Source organism: Mizuhopecten yessoensis, unplaced genomic scaffold (genome assembly GCF_002113885.1).
Source record: "Mizuhopecten yessoensis strain PY_sf001 unplaced genomic scaffold, ASM211388v2 scaffold10751, whole genome shotgun sequence".
NCBI lineage: Eukaryota > Metazoa > Mollusca > Bivalvia > Pectinida > Pectinidae > Mizuhopecten > Mizuhopecten yessoensis.
The window spans coordinates 189,241-196,416 of record NW_018408703.1 but is presented as its reverse complement, the minus strand read 5'-3'; positions in this window follow the sequence as shown (position 1 = coordinate 196,416).

Here is a 7,176-nt window from a genome sequence, read left to right as displayed (position 1 = left end):
AGGATTCCTGCCCCATCCCCAGGGGCTAGGGCGGGGCCCCAATGGGAACATTTACCAATATTTTAAAATTCTTATCCTTTGATGACATGACAAGTATTGTATTTCACTTAGTTTACATGCTGATTTCCACATCACATCTAAACAATAAAATAAAGCTACCAGTACCTATGATATAACTCAGGTGACCGCTAAGGCCCTTGGGCCTCTTGTTAATTCTCAGTCCTTTTTTCCATGCATGGCTGTGTCAATATTAAAGATTGATTCTTCGGATCCTCTCAAATCTCACATTTGATATACCTCACCTATAATAGAAAAACCACATTTATCAGTTAAAGAAATATTAACAAGTTCATATAGTATTTTTCAAATATTAAAGATATCCATAAATATATCATTTACATGTATATCATTTACACATATATACTTATATATACAATGTATATATATAAACGTCTCTTTATTATACCAAGATTAAGGTAGAACTGGTGTCGTGTCTAGTCCTCGATCTGAGGTTATATCTGTGTTCAGGTATAATCAGACTCAGCATCGAACCTGTCTCTAGGCAGATAAGGATGTCTATATATTTGAACTAGTGTAATGATTATTACAAGCGCTTCCAAACCTATAAAAAAAAAACATAAAACAGAAGGTAAAATGAAAATAACCTGGAAAATCTCTTCAATAACAACCTCGTCGACATCTTCTTATAACAAAAACCATTGTTAGAATGAGAAAAAGTCCACAATACAATACGAAATGTTTAGATTCATTTAAGACAAATATCTTGATGGAATAGAAATCATTACGACACTCTTAGAAACATTTCTTAGAAGATTTTTAGTATTTGAATTATTTTGTTATTAAATATCATCTTGGTTATACATACCAGGATTCATAAGAATTCCAATGGTTGTTGTTAAGGACGATTCAGTAGAATTTTGACGGTCAGTGGATGATGCTGTAGACAGTTGGCGATCAGTAAACGATTTGGTAGAATGTTGTTGATCAGTGATCGATTGTGTATACGGCTGATGGATAGTAGATGGTTCGGTGGAATGTTGATGGTTAGTGATCGATCCTGTAGACGGCTGATGGGAAGAAGATGGTTCAGTGGAATGTTGGTGGTTATTGGCCGATTTAACAGGCTGAAGAGGCAATTTAAAAAAAATCTATGAATACCTATGCTTTGTATTATTTAAAGTTTACAAAATAAATAAATGTAACTAGTCTCTAAAATAATATGCTCTATATGAATTATGATGATACCTGACAATAATAGATATATAGCTATCAAATTGATAAGAATAAGGATTAGGATTTAGAATAAGAAGAGGTACATTCAATGATGAATAAGAAGAGGTACATTCAATGATAGACTATGAGCATTGTTTAGCTAAATTGTAGTGTAGAGTAATTCTATAAAATTCTAATTATGTATAACGATAACAAAGACTACACATAGTATTTGATGACGTCACACATCCGGGTTACTCATTGACCCGCCGCCATTTAGTGCGTCAAAGAAGGTTACCAGGTCAAAGGTGATTTTTGTTTGTTTGATTTTGTTTAACGTCCTATTAACAGCTAAGGTCATTTAAGGACGGCCTCCCATGTATGCAAGATGCATGCGTGTAGTGTGTGTATTTTGGGAGGCTGTGATATGTTCGTGTTTGTCTCCTTGTGATAGTGCGGAACTGATGCCGACTTCATAGTGCTATCTCACTGAAACATACTGCTGAAGACACCCAGCAGGACACAAGGGGCGAACGCTCAACAAATGGCCAAAAGTGAGGCATTGTCAAGGGAGACATTAGGAAAAAGAAAGTTATTTAGAAAGGAGAGAGGAGATAAGGTCTCAAATTAAGTCGCCTCTTACGATCATGCAATGTGGGGCAGCAGGTACAATTCTTGGTCAAAGGGGAGAAGATGGCGTCGAAACCGCCGCGAGCAGCAAAATTGAAGTATATTGAGACATAAGACCCTACTTCCAGAGCAAGGTACTTTAACAAACTACAGTTGATAGACAGCATTGATCCGTACGATGTGTCAAAGAAGGATTGGTCAAGTGGTGAGAAGGGCTTACCTGAAGTCACCTACTCAGACATCGTGAACTACCTTGTACACACATAGAGTGCTTACACACTAAGCGAGATGTAGTCCTACAAGTCCCTCGAATCATACAACCATTTCGTCTGTGGATGGGTGAATGACTTACTGCATTTTACAGCAAACAATTATGTTGTTGTTGCTGCACGGGTAAGAATTTACTCTACTTAATAAGTATATGATAGTTATTTTACAGTAAAAGCTACGGCGTGAAGAATGCCTATGAGGCTATATTAAATGAGTTCTGAGTACAGTATATCAGCACTACAATAATTATTTTGTTAATTAATTATTCCAAGCACTAAATGTACATCCACCCCACCTCACTTTGAAAATGCTGTTTTGTAACAATTCTTAACACAGATGTGTAGCACAGGATCAATTTGTTGTTTATAAATTATATATAATTATATTATGAGTAACATGAGTATAGCTATGCTGTATACAGTTTGTCATATATACTGTATACATTTGTAGTCAAAATATATATGAGTATTGACTTATATTAGGAAGTGATATCGATCCGTAAAAGGTCATGATAAATTGTAATTAAATATAATATTTTACTTATTCTAGGTCAAACACTCGCAACGGATGAATGATGCTCCTTTACAGCCATGGGTTTTATGTGAGAAGGATGGCAACTTTGTCATAGGTCACTGCAACTGTACGGCAGGGTTAGGGGAAGCATGTAGGCACATTGGAGCAGAATTATTTTATGTTGATGCTACAATAAAGATAAGGAATTCAAAGACTGTGACACAGGAACCAGCGTACTGGCTATTACCAAGAGGGATACAGAAGGTGGGATATGACACCTTACAGAACATTGACTTCCAATCTGCAAATAACCTGAAAAGGAACCTCGATGAACAACTGTATTCACCCAAAACGCCAAAAAGACAGATGTTAGGGCAAAACTTGCCAAATGTGTCAGCACCGACACTGAGTGAAGTGTCAACTTACTTAGAGCTTTCCTAAGTAAATTGCATAGCACAGGCACAAAACCAGTTTTATTAGCACTCGTGCCAGACTATGCTGGTAATTATGTTCAAAGACATCTCGGTGAGGAATATCCATCCATATTGTCCGATCTGTTTCGAGAAGAATGAAGTAATATGAACAGAGGAGATCTACTTGATCACTGCAAGGAGTTGTTTCACACAATTACAGTTTCAGACTTGCAGGCAACCAATGTAGAGTCAACCACCCGTCATCAGACAGGATGAAAGCAGTGGTTTCGTTTTAGGACTGGTAGAGTGACTGCTTCAAAGATAAGTCGGTGTGTGCCACATCAGTCGACAAACCATCACCGAGTCTAGTAAAACAGATTTGCTATCCATCTCAAGTGAAATTCAGCACAGACGCAATGGTGATGGGGATGTCAACATGAATCAAAAGCTCTTGACACCTATTGTCAAAGTATGAATTTATTTCATGAGAACTTCATATGTCGTTAGAGTGGTCTTGTCATCAATCCAAAGTACCCATACATTGGAGCTTCACCAGATTCTGTTGTGTCCTGTGATTGTTGTGGGGAAGGAACTGTTGAAGTAAAATGTTCATACTGTGTCCGGTCTATGCCCATTACAGAAGCAACAGATATAAAGGCATCCTGCTTAGAGAGCATAGATGACAGTGTTTGTTTGAAGAAGAAACACTCATATTATTTTCAGGTGCAGACCCAGATTTTTGTGTGCGACAAAGAGTATTGTGACTTTGTTGTATGGACGGAACAAGAGGTCCACATAGAAAGGATAGAGCCTGATGAGGAATTTTGGAATACTGTAACACCAAAGGCTGAGGAATTATTTAAATTTGCTATCCTTTCAGAACTTGTCGGAAAATGTTATTCCAGAGCAGTTAATGCATGCAGTAAAGCACCTTCTGTGTCAAATCCTAGTGGTAGAACAGTGTCCAGTGTAAAGAGTACCGATACTACAGCATCTAATATAACAAATCAGTCAGCAACACTCGGTGATGAGGAAGTACCAGATGATTCATCAGGTGATGAGGCTGACCTAATTTAATTACCCCAGTAGTCAGCGTGTACTCTAAGCTTGGGGAAAATGACATTGTCTCCGAGTGTACCAGAACAAAAATAATTGAAGGAAAATATGTGAACCTGGGGACCCCAAGATGGGGATGAGCAAAAGGTTATTATAAAAAATGGCCAGTTGATAACAAAATCCATCTCCTCTGAAAAAATAACCTCCATTGAAAAGTGGACAGATGCATTTATTGTATTTATTGCCATCTACGGAACAGCCCATCCAGCTAAAATACCTGGGTTGTTAAAGTATATGGACAGCATTCGAGTGGGGGCTAGGAGATGTAATGGTCTGGGGTGGAAAAGTTATGACGAGCAATATCGTCTAAGAAAAAGTTCTAATCCTGAATCTGATTGGGCAAAGATAGATGATAAACTCTGGCTGCTTTACATGAATGATAGGTTTCCAGTTCCCCAATCTCGTTTTCCACCGCGTTTCAATGCCAGGACTAGTGTGAAATGCTTTGATTTCAATAACAATACTTGTTTGAATTGTTTAGGGGACTATCCTTCAGTCATGTGCACACAACAGCAACCACTTCTTAACCCAGCTCGGTTTTCTCATGGTTTTCGTTTACATTGTTTAGGCCCCAGACATCCAACAGAGTGTTCAAATTTAGTTTCAGTTTCTGAGAATCCTGCAGCTGCAAGAGAAAAGATCTTGAAGGAAGTCAGTTTGGGTAGGATTTAAGGCCCATTTAAAAGTACGACATCTCCTATAGGTATTGTTCCCAAACCTGATAACACATGGAGGCTAATCACACATCTGTCTTTCCTTTCAATAGTAGTGTTAATGATTTTATTGAAGAAGAATATAGTACAGTAAAGTATTCCAAATTTGATGACATTATTGAAATGATAGCCAAGCTTGGTAAGGGAACACTTCTGGGGAAAATAGACATAAAGTCAGCCTTCAGATTACTTCCAATACATCCAGGTGACTTTGATCTGCTGGGATTTAATTTTGACGACAACTTTTATATTGATAAATGTCTCCCTATGGGATGTTCAGCTTCGTGAAAAATTTTCAACATTTCTGCATTGGCTAGTGGAGAACAGGGTAGGTTTATCTAGTTTGGATCATTACCTTGATGAGTTTCTCTTCTGTGGTGAAAAGGGTTCAAATAAGTGTCACCAATTAATGGTTGGTTTTCAAAACATATGTTTGGAGTTCCATTAGCACAAGAAAAAACTATTGGCCCAGTCAAGTGCCTCATTTTTCTGGTATATGAATTTGATACTGTTAAAATGATGATCAGAGTACCACCCGAGAAATGTTGGACCTAAAACAGAGCCTTTTGACTGTGCTACATTCAAAGAAAATCACTAGGGCTAAGTTAGAATCCCTTGTTGGGTCTCTCAGTTTCTTTTGTAAAGCCATTGTACCAGGCAGAGCCTTCTTACGAAGGTTCTATGATATCATGACGTCGGTGAAGGCAAAGTTTCATCACATTCGTATCTCACAGACAATGAAGGATGATATCACTATGTGGTTGAAATTTTTGTCAGCTTTTAATGGTAGGGCATGCAGCCATTCATCTACTTGGCAGGACAATGACAGTTCAGGTGCTGATGATTTGGGCTGTGGAGCATATTTTGCTGGCAGCTGGGTATTTTACCAGTGGCCAAGGTAGTCTCTTGGAGTTTATTCACATAGTACTTTCGCTACTGTTATGGGGACCTCGTCTTGCAGATCGAAGAGTAAAGTTTCGAGTAGATAACTTAGCTTTGGTATCAATTCTTAACACTCAAACATCAGCGATCATGGTCTTTGTTAGATATTTCGTTCTGCTTATCATGAAACACAATATCCAGTTCAAGGCTGAGCATATTAGGGGTGTTGACAATGACATTGTGGACTCAGGTTCTCGCAAACAGTGGAAGCGTTTCCGGAACCTAGCACCAATGGCATCAGAGTACCCAGAGGCGATTCCACAAGAATTTCATTCTCTGATCTTCAGGCTTAACGTGACCGATTGTTAAAAATATCAGTTGTAAAAAATACAACCTCAACATATGAAACTGCTTTGCGAGAGTTCAAACGATTTCGGACGTTGGGTAATCCAGGTAATACCTGGCCTCCATCTATGAACCATGTTGTTCATTTCATAGCTTGCCTTTCAATACAAAACAAGTTCCCATCTACAGTCAGATATTATTTATCGGGAATTGGGTTTAAATGCAAATTGTTGGGAGGGGATGACCCAACACATTCGTTTCTTGTCAGCAAGATGATAGAAGGTATTCGTAGATCAAACTCTCGTAAAGATACCCGTTTACCCATTTCTGTCAATCTCTTGAAGAGGATAGTGCACTCTCTCCCCATTGTATGTTCATTTTCATATGAAGCAAAGCTCTTCAGTTTTGCGTATGTTATAGCATTTTTAGCTCACCTGGCAGGAAGTGCCAAGTGAGCTTATGCCGTGGTGCGGCGTCCGTCGTCTGGCGTCAATATTTTACTTTAAACGACTTCTTCTTAATAACCAAAAGGCCTAGGGTGATGATATTTGGCCAGAAACAAACTGGGATGAAGGGCTACAAAGTTTGTTAAAATTAATAACCTTCAGCCATTTTCAAGGTCACAGGGGTCAAATATGTGAAAAACTTTAAACATCTTCTTCTCGATAACCAAACTGCCCAGGGAGATGATATTTGGCCAGTAGTATGCTTTGGTGAGAGGCTACCAGGTTTGTTCAAATGAATGACCTTCAATTATATTCAAGATCACAGGGGTCAATTGTCTTAAAGAAACCTTTAAATAACTTCTTCTGAATAACCAAAATGCTCAGGGTGATGATATTTGGCCAGTACCATGCTGAGATGAAAGGCTACAAAGTTTGTTCAAATGAATGACCTTCACCCATATTCAAGGTCACAGGGGTCATATATGTTAAAAGATTTAAATAACTTCTTCCCAATAACACAAATGCCCAGGGTGATGATATTTGGCCAGTAGCATGCTGAGATGAAGGGCTACAAAGTTTGTTCAAATGAATGACCTTCACCCGTATTCAAGGTCA